The following is a 15936-nucleotide window of genomic DNA, read 5'->3' on the forward strand; positions in this document are numbered from 1 at the left end:
GAAAGAAATGTGCGCCGGCGGTTCTGAAAAAGTGGAGGATGCGAAATATTTGGCGACGCCGCTGTTGGATCCTCAAGTTCGTTGCAAACACTGCCGTGAATATCCCCGGCTTCAATAAGGTGACGTCGGGGGTCAGCCGAAGTGGGATACCAACGGAAGGTTTGGATCGCGTTTTCTGCGAGGATCCTCCGGCTCTGTGCGTGCGTCCACTCGTTATCGGATGTCACCCGCGGGATCTTCCAGTGCTCGAAGTAAACTCGCTTCCCTCTTGTGGGAAATATCAGAAACAGTAGCGCCTCGTTTGACAGCAGAGAGGAATGTTTGAATGTGATGAGCAACTGGGAGTCTCAGTCATCCGGGGATGATGACTTTTGAATCAAGAGAGAGAGAGAGAGAGAGAGAGAGAGAGAGAGAGAGAGAGAGAGAGAGAGAGAGAGAGAGCTTTGTTGAAGGCAAATTACAGCAGATGCATTCTCTTCAATTTCTTTGTGGCATTCTCGCAGAAGAGGATTTTTGTATTGTAATTGCAATGCAGGTTGCAGAAAATAGCTATGTAGGAGAAAGGCAGACAGGATAAAAATCGTGATGTCATATACAACGCTAACAGCGTACTAATTGAAAGCAAGTGGCGCCCTCCGTCATAGCAACAGCAACATTGAGAGCGAATGACTGTGGGTTGCCGAAACTCAGAGATGCGCGTAAAAAAGAATGGCATCACGCATGCGATCAGTTCTGAAGGCTGTTTTGGGTCTTTCCTTGAGGGAACACGAATGTCCAAGAGATCCGTGCAGTCAATATCAGGGTTAGGCGCTTTCTTCGTGCACAAATGGGCACGGGCTCAGGATGAACGCTGTTTCGCTGATGGTATATCTTCGGCGAAGCTTCTCTTGTGGTTGATCGCGATGACCCTTCCACAAGGGCTCCCGTTTTGCTGAAACTGGCTTGCCTGAGCAGTTAGCTGCCCGCAGCTCTAAATTGAATTGAAATAAGATTGCATCTGTGAGGAATTTTACAATATTGAAAGTAGGGACTGGAAATGTTCCATTTGTGCAATCATTGGTAGAATTTATAAGCAGGGCTGTGTATTGAGTCCCATTTGTTGGAATTTAGTATTAGATCTCTCTTTCTCTCTCTCTCTCTCTCTGTCTCTCTCTCTCTCTGAGTCTTGAACATTGTCTTACAAGGCAATTCAAGAATGATGTTAGAAGAGAGAGCTATAAAGTTGCATTGAATATATCTATTAGGAAAACAGTTTTTTAAAAGGTACTTTCAACTATGATCCGTCAACTGTAAAAATGTATAACAAACAAATCAAATACGTTAAGTTTGAAATATTTAGGACAAGTTATTGATGATGAAATTTTTAGATGAATTAGCAGATAAAATTAAAGCATTCACTGCAGCTATTATAAGGTTAACTGGATCTGAGTGTGGCTTGAGTAAAAGAACTTTACAGTTGCACTATAAGGCTGTGTTCCTTCCCATTGAGTCATACGGTGCCGGAACTTCGTTTTGGAATATAGATTGGGTTAAAATATGATTCAATTCAACATATCATGCTACTGGCCATGGCCACAGCATAGGAGAGGATCCACTAATGCATTAAACGTCATTGTTGGTGCTGTGCTGTGCCCGTTTTACAGATTGCTGTACTGATGGAGATGGACTGTTGTCTGGAACAGTCCATCTCCATCAGTACATGCCCGCAGCTCTCTTGCTGAGTGTCTTATCTTGCTCCATTGATTACCTGGAGGTTAGCATTGATTACTAAGGCAGTCTTATTGCCAATAGTTGTTTGTGCAACCGGTTTGATAAAGTATTTAAGGCTAAGATCAAGAATAGATTACTCTCATTACACAGGTCCATGCTTCTGGCTATATTTAGAGTTTGTCCAACAGTATCAAATACTGCATTACAAGTTATGGTTGTTGTCATCCGTTAGATCTGTACATAATTTCCAGAGAGCAACTACATGGTCTTAGGAAAGGAAATTCAATATCCTTTCTGGGAATTAAACTAATGTTAATATCAACAAGGAGAATTATGCGGCATCTATACGACCTATGGCAAGGAACTGCAAGAGGGAGTGTCACGAGGCGATTCATTCCTGATGTCAGTTATATTTCAAAAACATCTGTACGAAGATGGTTTTATGCAGCAATGGTAACATCCTTATGTATGACGGGTGATGAATCTTTTAAATCAAAGTTATGTTATTTTGGGCTGGACGTGGACAGTCGTTTTTTTTTTCTGTGGAACGGAAGAGACTTGGTCTCATGTCTTTTATCAGTGTCAACGTTATAATGATTTTAGGGTGGAACTAAAAGAGCAAATGCCAGAATTACAGGAAGGACATGAACAAATACTACTGGGTAACGTTAGGAATTTTGACGCTTTACAGAAATTTTCAAGAAGTCTTTTTGCTAAAAGGAGAAGTTTAATGCATGTACTGTTGGACACGATGACGATTCTGGATGGATGAACTCTGTGAACTAACGGTGCTTATTCACATAATAAGTGGCTTCTTCGTCTCTGTCCGTTTTTTTTTTTTTTTTTTTTTTTTGCTGGTACCTTACCTGGTTTATTTATTTATTTTATATATATAACCGGGTACGGGACCCTTATGGGGTTGCAGAGGATCTCTTGGGCACCTGAGTATAAGGATTAATGACACCCACTGGTATTACACTACCTCCAGTGGGTACAGGGAAAATTGTGCATTAGACACAGATAGTAGAAACAGGCCAGCCTCCACGTGGCGAGGGACGGCCACTAGGTTGCAGTTGCCCGCTGCTACACTCTGTACTACCACACTCTACCGTTTTTGTTTTTTTGTCTGCGTTCAGAAAGCTCAGGAGACCCTGGAGGAGAGAAGCGAAAGAGTAATGGGCAGCCTGGCTACCACCTAGCTGTATGTACGAGCAATGTGGGGTCCCCACCAAGAACCGTGCAGCCAAATGCCAGAATACAACAACAGAATAGTACACAACACAATTATTACCCAACACAATACTACACACACAACAGAACTAACACAATACTTTTACAGTAGGACAGTGTTTCTTTCACAGCGTACAGATGTGGGAAACGGCTGCAAATTTCGCCTGCAAGTTCCCGTTTGTCTCCATTGATGCACATTGTATTTTCTGTCCGTCTGTGGACAAATTCCAATGAAAGGTTTTTAAACAATTACTTGTTCGAGTTCCTGCAAATCTTTTCCTCCAAGCCCTCTCCCCTCCTTCACAAATTGTATTCGGGGGGGGGGGATCGCTTCGTGGAGAATTTAAAGTTCACAATAGCAGATGGTTCCCATTTCCCAACAGTACAGGCTTAGCTGATAGAGATGTGGGCATTTGCTATGGACAGTGATTTACGTCCAGTCGCTCGCTTATCTACGAGAACATCAAATTATCTCCTCCCCCACCTTGGCCATTTCGTTCGCCAATAATCCGCCTAATAACGCTGTAGTCGGTTCTCCTGTAGGTAACTCAGACAGCTTGGTAATGATCTGCAGTCCCACGAGTCCCACTTCCCCCTAATAAATTACGCCCCATCCGGCCAAGAGATGACTCGCGCAATTTCGATTTTTTTCTGCTCCCGCTACTGTTTCAACATTCCCGATCCAACCTCTTTCGGAACTTACCAAAGAAAAATTTTTATTCTCTTTTAAATCTCTCCCATTCTTTCTTTCTTTCTTTCTTACCAAGCAAACGTGCCGAGACTGGCCAAGACAGATATCAACTATATCTTTTGCTCTCCCCAAAATCTCCAACTTACAGCGAAAGGCGAAAGACATAAATTATCAATTACTGAACTCCACACCGATTTCGAAAGGTCGAAAAGCAAAAATATTGTGGATAAATAAAATTGTTTTATTCATTATTTTTTCGGAACAAATAACCACAGTTCTGCAATAATTATTTTGTTACTTTTTGTAAAAAAAATTCTCACCAATTTCGTTCGATGATGCTCTCACGATAACGTCAGCTTTTTTTTTTTTCCTAATTTTAGTTGAGGTTCCACACCCCCAATGCAAGGGCCATGAACTTCATTAGTCCCAGCTAATGAGAGTTCCCTAAGAATGCCATTCTTCGCATTTAGGATGATTCCTCCCCACCCCTACAACCTTTTAGCAATCCGTCGACTGCAAAAGAGACAGATTCGATTAATCGATGATCCCTCCCTGTCGTCTCCTCCCCCTCAACAGACGTGCAGCGAGTGTCTGTTGCGTATCTTTCCTATTGATATTTCAGCGGACAGTTCTTCCTCAATTGGCATCTTTAATATCTCCACTTTCTTTTAAAACACGCGCGACAGCCTGCTCGCAGTCTTCTTCCACTATCACTTCTTCAACTAACCCAGCCTGTTTTCCTCGCAACAGCCTGCCCTCAGTATTTCTGAAAAATTGCAGCTTCGTAAGTTCAAGTCTGACGAAGAAATCCTCCTGTGTTTTGTTTTTGTTTTTTTCCATCGTTTGACTTCTGGTTCAGAAATTACTCGACTCGAGTTAAAGCATTCCGTTTAATTTTACGTTTCGTTTCGACCGATTCATCGTGGAAGACACAACGTTGTAGTACAGAGTTGCGCAAAGCACTGCGAAAGAAAAAAAGAGTGGGACAATGATAGATGGTGGCGAGGCGCTGTAAACGTATATTTAGCAAAAAACTTGAGCAACAAGACAAGCAGAGGAGAAATCACTAGCAAAAAGAACCGAGAAGAAACACCAGGAGAATCAAAAAGCCCAGCAGAATCGGGAGGCTAGTTGAATAGGCCCTTTTCAACGATGTCTAGCAACAGGCTCATTGATAGATTGATTTTAAAGCTAATGACTCAGAGATTGATCCATACTTTTATGGATGTCGTCTTAATGAGTTCTTCGTTAAACTCAAAAACGACCCCTCTGGGTTGGAGAAGCGCTGATGGCTGTCTTGTGTAAAGCGAAGATGCAAAAAACCGGATGGACAACTATTGAACGGTTTGGCTTCGGTGGTAGGTAAGATCAGAGAGTCTATAAGTTCCCCCCCCCCCCTCATTTGTTCCCAAGCTAACAACCTTTGCAGTTTTTCCTCATATGAAGGTTCTCGCTAAATGAGTCGCTTGTCTTTGGGCTCTTTCAAGAATCGTAAATGTCTTTGCTGAAACGCGGTCCCCAAACCTGAACAGAGTGTTCCTATGTAGTGCGGGCATGTGCATTTCTCTATGGGGCTTTCTTCTTCCGAGATGCAAAGGTATTGTGGTAAATCATTGATAAAAAACCATATCCTCCGTCACTTGGCCTATCACGGAGCTCTTAAAGGAAGAGAATAGGAATCAGAGATCAAGGTACCCGTGTTTGCTTCTTTCTGGTTGCTAGAATTGAATGCATTCAGATCCTGGTGTATAAATTACTCTAGGGTTGCGTTTCCCAACTGTAAAACCTTTGAGTGTGTAATTCTAACTTCCTTTCTCCAACCATCCACGGAGCCTGTCCAAATAATTCTGTGACCAATCTGATCCGCATTAACTTAACTACCCTTCCGACTTTTACATCATTAGCAAATTGCAACATCACACCCTTTATTCTCCCATCAATCAAAACCATCAGAAACAATAACACAGGCACCAAACCTTGAGGGCCCCGCTTGTAAATATGATTGGCTCTCAACGATTGGCGCCTCCGTAGCCAGGTGGGAAGGAGCAGCAGTGCGTAGCACACGCTTCTTGATTAGACCGGGGTTCGAGCCCGTCACCACCAAATACGGAGGATGCGGAAAGGTCAGGGAATGACCACCGCATATTCCCGGAGCAATATGGCCTTAGTTGCTAATGCTCCTAAAAAAAAACCAAAAAAACCAAAAATAACTCTCAACGACGATCATTTATAGCAATCTTCAGTCCTTTAGCCAACAGTCAAAAGAGGACAGCGCCTCTCTACTCCACCCTAAATGTAACGGTGACCTCATAATTATCCCCAAAGTTCTGGCGCATTCCTCTTTCAATATGAGTGCTTAAATATGACCTGGGGTCTGACCTAATTTCAAACTGCGTAGTTTTTCTGTCTGACTCGTGCAATATCTTATGCAATGCAGTGCTCAAGTACACAGCGCAATTTCCTCCACCACCACCACCACCAGAGGAACTTTTTCTTTTTTCCAAGATCATTTTTCCCCAAAGAACTACGACACTCTTTCTCTCTCTCTTTTAAAAAGCACGAAGAGTGTCATCTGCAACTGTGTTTGCGGTGAAATCGAAAAAGGAATGACTCAGCCACAAAATCTACTCGTGTCCCATTAGTAAGAACGAAGAGGCGCCGTTGCTGTTGGTTTCTGGTTGAAAAAACCGTACCAATCTATCGTGCAGTGATGAGATTAGCTCTTTCTGTGTTCTAGCTCGCTAGGGGTCTCTGTAATCCGAAGCAGTTGACTTTGGCGCGTGGCTATAATATGAAATGGGCGCGAGGGGAGCAAAGTACAACATATGTGGTGGGATCTGAGCATGTTATGCTTTTTCTGGAGCTGATTTCATCGGATTTAGGAAAAGAGCCTGACAAAGGCTAGTTCTATATATGGGCCTGCAGTTCTTTTAAATATTCTCTGGAGATATTAGAGTTAGCGCAAAAGCATAGAATTTTCGAGAATAAGATAATTTTTTTAGAAATATTTGATTATTACAACTTTATTGTCATTATAAATTCTGGTGCAGTTAGTGCGGCAGTTGTTCATGACAGCAAGCTTATCAGCATCAACCAAAAAGAAAAAATACCACCGCACTCCAAAAACGAAAGGTACCATTCATGGGTTGAAGGTTGCGAAGATGAAAGAAGATACTCGTTGAAATTAGACTTGAATTTCTGTGGATTGTAATTTTCAGGAAATACATATGAAGGGATGTTCCGAAAACAGAAGCTGGACAGGACAATAAGAGAATACTGATTGGTTGCAGCATGTATTCGGACTGGTCTGGAAGAGAGAATTATAGAATTCGTTTCAAAAGGATAGCACCCTGGAAGTAACTACAGAAAAGCCACGCAGGGAAAACAGAATGTCTGTGACAAAGAGATGGAGAGACTTTGTTAGAGATGAGTCAATTAACGAACTCAATTTGCCCTCTTTTGAATGGCATCTATAAAAGCTAAAGACACTGCCCAGATGTGGGAACAATATTCCATGGTAGAGCGGATTTGCGATTTGTACAGAGCTGTTTGCTGTTTAGAAGAAAAGTTATGCCATCAACAGTTAATGCACGATTGATACTTCAGAGCCACCACTTTGCCCGAAATACAACCCTGTTGTATTTCGGGCAAAGACTGCGCAATAAAAATAAAGGTCTGTCCGAGGGAAAAATGTTTTGACCTTCGATCTATTGACTTTAATGGCGTCTTTGAATGAGACGTGTTCGATATCCATCAAGAAATAAACCGTTCTGACACACACGCAGTACGAGGAATAATTCTGATAAACGATCGTCTGTGACACATCCCTTACCAGGCACCATCTCCGACACATCCTTGTCCGCATGCACAACGGACAAGAACAAGGATTACAAATTTGCCTTTCTCAAACTTTTGGCGTGTATTTTTCGGTCCCCTCGCGATCCATTAATTTCATTTAGCTCTCCTTATTCCTTCACGCAAAAAGATTTCTTTATTATTTTCGATCTTTTTTTTAACCGCAAACTTGCTACCACTGTATGCCCGAGCGTGCTCTGACAATTCGGATCCGTTGGTGTGTTCATCCAACGTTTCCCCCCCCCCGTCTCGTCTACAACAGATTGAGACAGTCTGAACCACTCTCACTTGGAGTCAGTATTAGTCCTAATGACAGTTGCAGGAATGCTAACGGCACGTGAATATGGATTTTCTCTTTTTTCCGAGTCAGCGGACCACAGATCAAAATCAATGTCGGCAGAGCTCAGTGATGCTGTTGGGAAAGTGCCGCCTGAAGGTCGAGAGCTTCTGCAGGTTTGAACAGAGCACTGGAGGGTTTCTGAGAGCTCTATCCGGGATTTTCGAGCCCAGGAATTCTCAGATGTCGATGAAGTCGTGAACTGCGGAGCACAGATTGAGTGCCATCGTCAGCTTCTACTTTTTCGAGGTTGGCATTCGAGGTGAGCGGACGCGCTTAGACAGGGCTCCTCAGTTAAGTGGTTTACTTTTGGATAGTGCTTTTAAATATTTGATTTATTTAGATATTGTTGGATTATTTTGTTATAGGTTTTCCTGTAACTGTTTGATTTTAATAATATTATAGATATAATTTTTTAAAGTTACTTTCATTGATATTTATTTAATTTTATAATGGTAGTTACGAGATCTGCCTTAAACACGTCACAGGGTATCGTGACTCACACGGAAATAGCAGATGGCGATTTACGGGTGAGTCATGATTTAATCCGTTGTGGAACCTGTGGAATGTTTTCCAAGGTCGACCTGGTGACTAATCCTAGCTCACCTGGGGATTCTTTTCTTTGTGATCGATGTAAGGAGTGCACCGATCTTAAATTACAATTTGGTGCACTGAGGGAACAATTTGAGTCCCTGAAAAAACGAGTGCTTGCCCTCGAAAATAATGCATCTGGGAGCTCGTCAGGGACTCAAAACTCCAGCAATCTACCAAGTGATGCACACCCGATTCGAGCCTCAAAACAGAAAAACCAAGTGCAAACTACTCTGGTTAAAAAGGACATTGTATTATTAGGAGACTCCATTGTCAGGGAAACGGGGAATATTTTTTGTAATAAAGATAGGTGGAGGAGAACCAGGGTATGTCTGCCGGGAGCAACTATTGATGATGTCACCAACAGACTGTCAGATTTTAAAGGGGGTAAAGAAAATATTATTATTCATGTGGGGACAAACGATATTAAACGTACACGATCTGACGATTTGTTGGAAAAATACAGAACCATGCTGAGGAAATGTCCCGAGCTAGGCCATAATGTCTATGTGTCTGCAATTCTGCCCAGACACGATAGGAGGGATTATATGTTAAGAGCCTTGTGGATTAACTCAAGACTTGAAGGAATCTGCAAGGCTTTAGGGGGTAAATTTCTATCAGCATGGCCCACACTTGTAGGTAGAAGGAATTTCTTTTGTAGAGACGGGATACACTTAAAGGTGGTGCAAAAGTTTTTGCCAGTATTATTGAGGATACCTTAAAGGTTCAGGGAAACTGCTAGTTAGGGGGGATGTGGGTAATACTGACACGCGTTTATCTGATAATATTGGTCAAAGTAACTCTTGCACATACCTCAAGAGTTCTTATCTGTTACCCCAACTGGACGTATTATCTAGATGTTCTGGGGGCACAAACGTTTCACGTGGGCGGGTAGCTAATGCCAGGGAAGAGAGCCTAAAAAACTTCAAGGGTTGTGTTAGGGTTGTTAAATATACAAGAACAGTAAATCTTAATTGTTTATACAGTAACGTTAGAAGTGTCGTCAATAAAATGAGCGAATTCGAACTGCTGGTTAAAACAAGTAACGCGGACATAATAGGGCTTACAGAGACGTGGTGCCACCCGGAAATTGGGGATGATGAGTTTCAGTACGGCTTGTATAATGTATTTAGGAAGGATAGGTTAGATAGAAGGGGTGGTGGGGTAATGCTTCTTATCAGAAGCAGCCTGAGTGCGACGATAGCTTTCCCGGATTCAGACGTTTCACATGCTAGTATAGAGTCTGTATGGTGTGAGATAGTTGGAAACAAAGGTATAATGCGAGTAGGAGTACTCTACAGACCAGGTGATTGTGAAGATTATGACAAAAGCCTCTACATGCAAATGGAATGGGCAAGTAAGCGTCAATGCCTTATTATGGGTGATTTCAATCTGCCTCTAATTGATTGGAGTAAATGGGAAGGAAACTCGACATGGGGAACAAAATTTTTAAATCAACTAGATGACTGTTATTTGTATCAACATGTCAGGGAAAATACTAGAGAAAGGAATATCCTAGACCTCATCATCACACATGAATCAGATGACATAACAGGGCTGACAGTAGAGGAACCAGTAGCAGGAAGTGATCACGGAGTTCTACGGTGGATGATGACGAGAGAGGTAGCAGAAGTAAAAGGCAAAGGAATGGGTTTTAATTTCAGAAAAGGAAATTACGATGCCTTAAGGTACTACATGGCCTCTATTAACTGGGTAGATATCGCGCAGAGAATGAATACGATTGAACTGTGGTACGCTTTTAAAACATTAATCACAGATGCCTTGAATGCGTATATACCATTAAAAAAATACTCCACGAGGAGGGTTCCAAGTTGGATGACTAGTGAAGTTGCCGCATTACTTGAGCAGAAAAAGGTGGCATGGAAAGGTTACAGAACAATAAAAAGTACTGAAGCCTATAACAGCTACAAGGTGATGTGTAATAGAGCCACAGAAAAGGTTCGACAGGCAAAGGCAGTTTATGAGAAATCACTAGCAAACAGAGCAAAGAGGGGGGATAAAGAATTCTTCACATATATAAATGCCAAGAAGAGCACGACAAACCAGATCGGAGCTTTATGTAAGGGAAAGGGGATAGTAATAAATACACCAGCTGCCGTTGCAGATGAACTCAACAGTTATTTTGCATCGATATTTACAAATGAAAAGCCTTTTGTGGCAAAGGGAAATTGTGGGAGCGAAGTTAAAAAATATGTAATTAATGATATTGAAATTTCGCAAGATTATTTAATGAAAAAACTTTCGAGCCTACAGACCAGTAAGGCTCCTGGAGTTGATGGAATATACCCTATAATCTTAAGAGAGGCGGCAAGCGAGTGCATTGAACCATTGAGGCTAATTATGCGAGCATCATTAGACTCTGGGGAGATTCCCTTGGATTGGAAAAGTGCAAATGTATCTCACATACATAAGGGTGGCTCTAAAAGTGAAGTTGGAAATTATCGACCTGTCAGTCTGACTTCAGTAGTAGGGAAAATCATGGAGGCAATGATCAAGGGTGGAATTCAGGATCATTTGGATCGAATTGAAATTCTCAAGGATACTCAGCATGGTTTCGTAAAGGGAAAATCATGTTTAACAAATCTGGTTCGCTATTTCGAAAGGGTCACTCACGAGCTGGATTTAGGGAATAATTTCGACATTGTTTATTTAGATTTCAGCAAAGCTTTTGACTCAGTCCCACATGAGCGGTTGCTTTATAAGCTGGAACAGGTTGGAATCACTGGGAAAATCCTTAGATGGATAGAAGGATGGCTTCAGGGCAGGAGGCAGAGGGTTGTGATAAATGGCTATTCCTCAGATTGGGTTGATGTAAGAAGTGGGGTTCCCCAAGGATCAGTATTAGGACCACTGTTGTTTTTAATTTTCATAAACGACATTGATGAAGGGATAGAGGGCGTGATGTCTAAATTTGCAGATGATGTTAAAATTGGTAGAGTAGTTAATGATCACTGTCAAGCTGAGCTTCTTCAGAGAGACCTAGATAGACTTCAAGAATGGTCAGAAAAATGGCAGCTGTGCTTTAATCCAACAAAGTGTAAGGTATTACACCTGGGAAACAGTAATCCCAAAAAAACTTATTCACTTGGTGGAGTTCAACTAAAGCCAGTACTGGAGGAAAGGGACTTGGGTGTTACGATACGGTCAGACATGAAATTCTCTGAGCATTGTAAACAGGTTGCAAGGAAGGCCCATGGTGTCCTATCAATGATCTATCGAACTTTTGCAAGTAGAGATAGGGACGTGATAATCCCATTATATAAGGCTTATGTTAGACCACACTTGGAATGCTGTGTTCAAGTATGGAGACCGCACCTGAAGAAAGACATCGAGCTTCTTGAAAGGGTGCAAAGAAGGGTAACTCACCTGGTGAGATCGGCAAAAGGGCGTCCTTATGAAGAAAGACTTCGAATATGTGGGTTGCAGAGTTTGGAAACTAGACACCTTAGAGGAGATTTGATTGAGGTGTTTAAGGCTCTGAGAGGCATCAGTAAAATGAATGAGGACAAAATTTTCAAGATTATAAATGATGCTAGAACTAGGGGACATAAATTCAAGTTACGGGGGGAAATGTTTAGATTGGATTGCAGGAAGTTCTATTTTAGCCAGCGAGTTATAAATTACTGGAATAAGTTGCCTTCATGGGTGGTAGAGGCCGAGAGTTTGGGGAAATTCAAAGGTCATCTGGATAGTACTTTCGGGTAAGGGAAGCACATAGGATGATAGGTTTAATTTCCTTTTTATTTATTTTTTATTTTATTAATTATTATTATTTAGTTATTTATTTTTATTTTTTTGTTTTTATCATTGTTTTGTTCGGATTTATTTATTTTTTTATTTTTTATTTTTTATTTTTTTTTGGCTGGTGCAGCATAAGCCATAGGCTTTCTTGCACCATGCGGCCGTTACTAATACTAATACTAATACTAATATACCAAGTCCTGGGTGTAGCTTAGATGTAACTTAGGTGTTTACAGAGCTGTAATCTTGATGTCGTGTAGGGAAGATGAATCCAATTGTTGGCCCACTTCAGGACCAACAATTGGGAACAACTTCAGGACCCAGAATTCTAAACCCAAAGCATCTCCAGGTTGAACAAAGGAGCTGCGGACCAGACTTTAATACCGTAACTGATGATTGAGCCGAAGTAGGGGAAGAGAAATTTCCTGACTTTCTTTATTATGCGATCTGTAGAGGTCGAGTGTCGTTCTTCTGAAGACCCGTATCGCTTTTAAGCGTATTTGATCTTTATAAGTCAGATTTTCGTCCATTATCACCCCTAAGAATTTAACTGAATGAGCGGCGACAAGAAGATGCCCCGCAATTGAGGGCTCCTGAGAGACTGCTGGATTGCCTGTTGGTGCTCTTGGTGAGAAGGTGATGTACTTCGATGTTTCCGGGTTTAGTTTTTGACCAAAAAAGGCGGCGTATTTACAGAAGGAGGACAGGTATTTGTTGAAGGTAACAGAATTCGATAAGTCCTTTGCCGGATCTGGTGAGGTAAAGTGTGTTAGTTGCCAGCGGTTTCCCCCCAACTCCGCGTTGTGTACTCTGTTTGCGTAGCACAGAACTCTGTGTAAGCTAGAGATTTGAAAAAGTGTGTGGGGAGTGGTTTCTTGTGTAATGTTATCTTCTGGTGTATCTCTGACCATTTATTCGTTGGGCCCCTAATGGAACCCACCGTTGCTCACACTTTGCCAAGAAGATGCAGGTGAGACACCCAGTAGATTGTTTATATAAGTATTTTGGCATACCCTGCCACCTAATTTCCGAAGATTTCAGTGGCGAGGGCCTGGTGAGGTGAAGTGTAAAGAGTTCATTGTCTAATGGCCCCAGGGTTTTCCTCCATCTCCGCGTTGTGCACTCTGTTTGTGTAACCCAGAACACTGTGAAGGCCAGAGATTTTAAAAAGTGTAAGGTGTACGTTGTGTTATTCCTCTAACCTTTTAGCCATTGGGTTCCTAGTGGGACCCCCCGTTGCCCACACTTTTCCTCAAGGTCAGGCGTAGAGGTATCGCATTAGAAGAAGTACTCTGGCAGGCCCTGCCACCTAATTTCCTAAGATTTCATTGGCAAGGGCCTATATGCAGTATATATATATATATATATATATATATATATAAACTATATATATATAAACTTTATATATATATATATATATATATATATATATATATATATATATATATAAACACGTATAATCAGTTAGAGTAGGGGTGAAGACTGAAGAAGGGGGACAGATAGAAGCATGGGGATGATAAGAAAGGTAATCCCAGAGAGATCAGTGGGGACAGGCCCACCAGGAGAAAAGGGAGAGCCAGAAACCCGTCCCCTCCCGTGGCAGGGAGGAGGTTTAAAGTGAACCAAGTTAGGGCACCCTTTTCAAAACGCCAGGTAGCCAAGAATGGCAGCTGACATCTAGTGGCACGCTGTGGGCGTTGTCAGTCCGTGTGGTTGAAGTCTTCATTTAGGAGATTGCGTTATGGGTCGCATCCGTGAGAGTCGAGTCGAGTCAAGTCCAGTACTATACGAACCTTTTGTTTTCGTAGGTTGTCTTAATTCGTGGGTTGTTTCTATTCATAGGTTATGACACATTTCGGTAGTGATTCCTGGGCAGGTTGTTCTTCACTTGGTAATTGTCTTTGGTGGATGACATCTTTGGAGCAGGAATGATGGTTCACACCAATAATGGTAATGCGGGGTTTGCTTTTCCTGCCTTATTCTAGTACCGTCAGGATCCCGGGATTCTATTAGTTGAGACGATTGTCTTCGCCTCGAGAAAAGCTGCTGGTCGTAGTTGGTGAGAGCTTGATACTCTTCCTTAGTATCCAGTGGGTGTTTTTTTTTCTTTGCCTTTTGGTATATAAGTCAGTTTGTGATGAACTGGCAGCGGACGTCATCGTAGAAGAGCTTGGGGACACTCATGCATGAGGTGATCGATTCCCAGTTCTCAGTTCCTCCACAGGAGCAAATTGGGTCCTCTTCTAAGCCGAAGGTTGTTAGTTTTGCCTTTATCGCACCATGGCCAGTAAGCAAGTAGATGGCATACATGCCTAGAGAAAACCAGTCGGGTATTTTGGATAGACTCTGCTGATATTTGGGACTAATCTCCTGGAGATGCTCCCCGTTGGTTGAATTTGTCCAGCAGTCTTGCCACACCTGCTGTGTGTGTCTTCCCCTTCTCCGTTTTTTGGTTGTTGATTAGATTCAGCTCGAATCCCAAGCAGGTCTGAAACACACCCTTAGAAAGATGAGACGTCATTCCTGTTCTCACCACCTCCTGGTCGAGGGAGAGGGGCCCCACCAGGACCTGGAGGGTGTGAGTACTCACAGTGCAGCAGGCGTGAGAGATGGAGAGCAGAACCGTGCGTTGAATGGAATCCAAGATTCGTCTGTTTACTGCGGTCGTAGCCTTGCTAAACTAAACTCCGGCCGCATACGTAATCACAGGAATGAAGATAGCCTTGTAATACAGCGAGAGGGTTCGCTTGTTGAGACCCCAGTGGGGGGTCTCAACAAGACGGGAGACCCTAGCAACCATGGTAGTATAGTTTCTTATTTTGGTTCTGATGTATTTGAGATGAGCTTGGAAGGAGAGGTTTCTGTCTAGAAGTATGCCAAGATATTTGAGTTGCTCCGATAACTTTACAGTGTTGTTTAGCAGGACTTGATAGATGATACCGTCGGCGTAGGCATAAATTCAGGTATTTATGGCCTACGCCGACGAAAATATCGCCGAAAATAGCACTGCCGACAAACATTCACCTTGGGGTATACCGACTTCCATTGCTTGGTGTTGCAGCGATTCCCTTGCTGAGTGAGAAATCTCTTGGTGAGTAGACTTTTGAGGAGCTTGGAGACATTTGTTGCGAAACAATAGTAGTTCTCCAGGAGGCACAGGAGAGGATTAATCTGTTTTGAGTCAAAGGCAGCTTTCAGATCTAGGAAAACAGCATAAAGAACAGAGCCTTGTTCCCAGGCCTGAAGGGTTTTCAAATTTAGAGCTTGTAGACATGTTACTGCGATATCTTCACATAACCTTTTGTGAAAGTGCATAGCATGTATGCTGAGATCTCTGGGAAAGGATCTGATTGGCAACAGCTTTGAAAATGCACTTCTCTGGGCATTTGAGGAAAGGTGAGGAAATAGAAATTGGAGTGTAGTCAGTAGTTGAGTTGGGGGTTTGCACCTTTGGAACTGGGACGACTCCCTGTTGTAAGATTCTGTTGTACAGATTCATCAGCCCCTCGTGCGCTGATGAGGCAAGAGGCGATTTTTAGACAAAAGGTGGCGCCTCCGTAGCCAGGTGGGAAGGAGCAGCAGTGTGTAGCACACACTTCTTGATTAGACTGGGGTTCGAGCCCATCACCAACAAATACGGAGAATGCGGAAAGGTCAGGGAATGACCACCGCATGTCCCCGGAGCAATATGGCCTTAGTTGCTAATGCTCCTAAAAACCAAATAACAAACATTAGACAAAAGGTGTGAATAGAGTCATTT

Source organism: Mastigoproctus giganteus, chromosome 14, assembly GCF_048544385.1.
Source record: "Mastigoproctus giganteus isolate SK-2022 chromosome 14, ASM4854438v1, whole genome shotgun sequence".
Lineage (NCBI taxonomy): Eukaryota > Metazoa > Arthropoda > Arachnida > Uropygi > Thelyphonidae > Mastigoproctus > Mastigoproctus giganteus.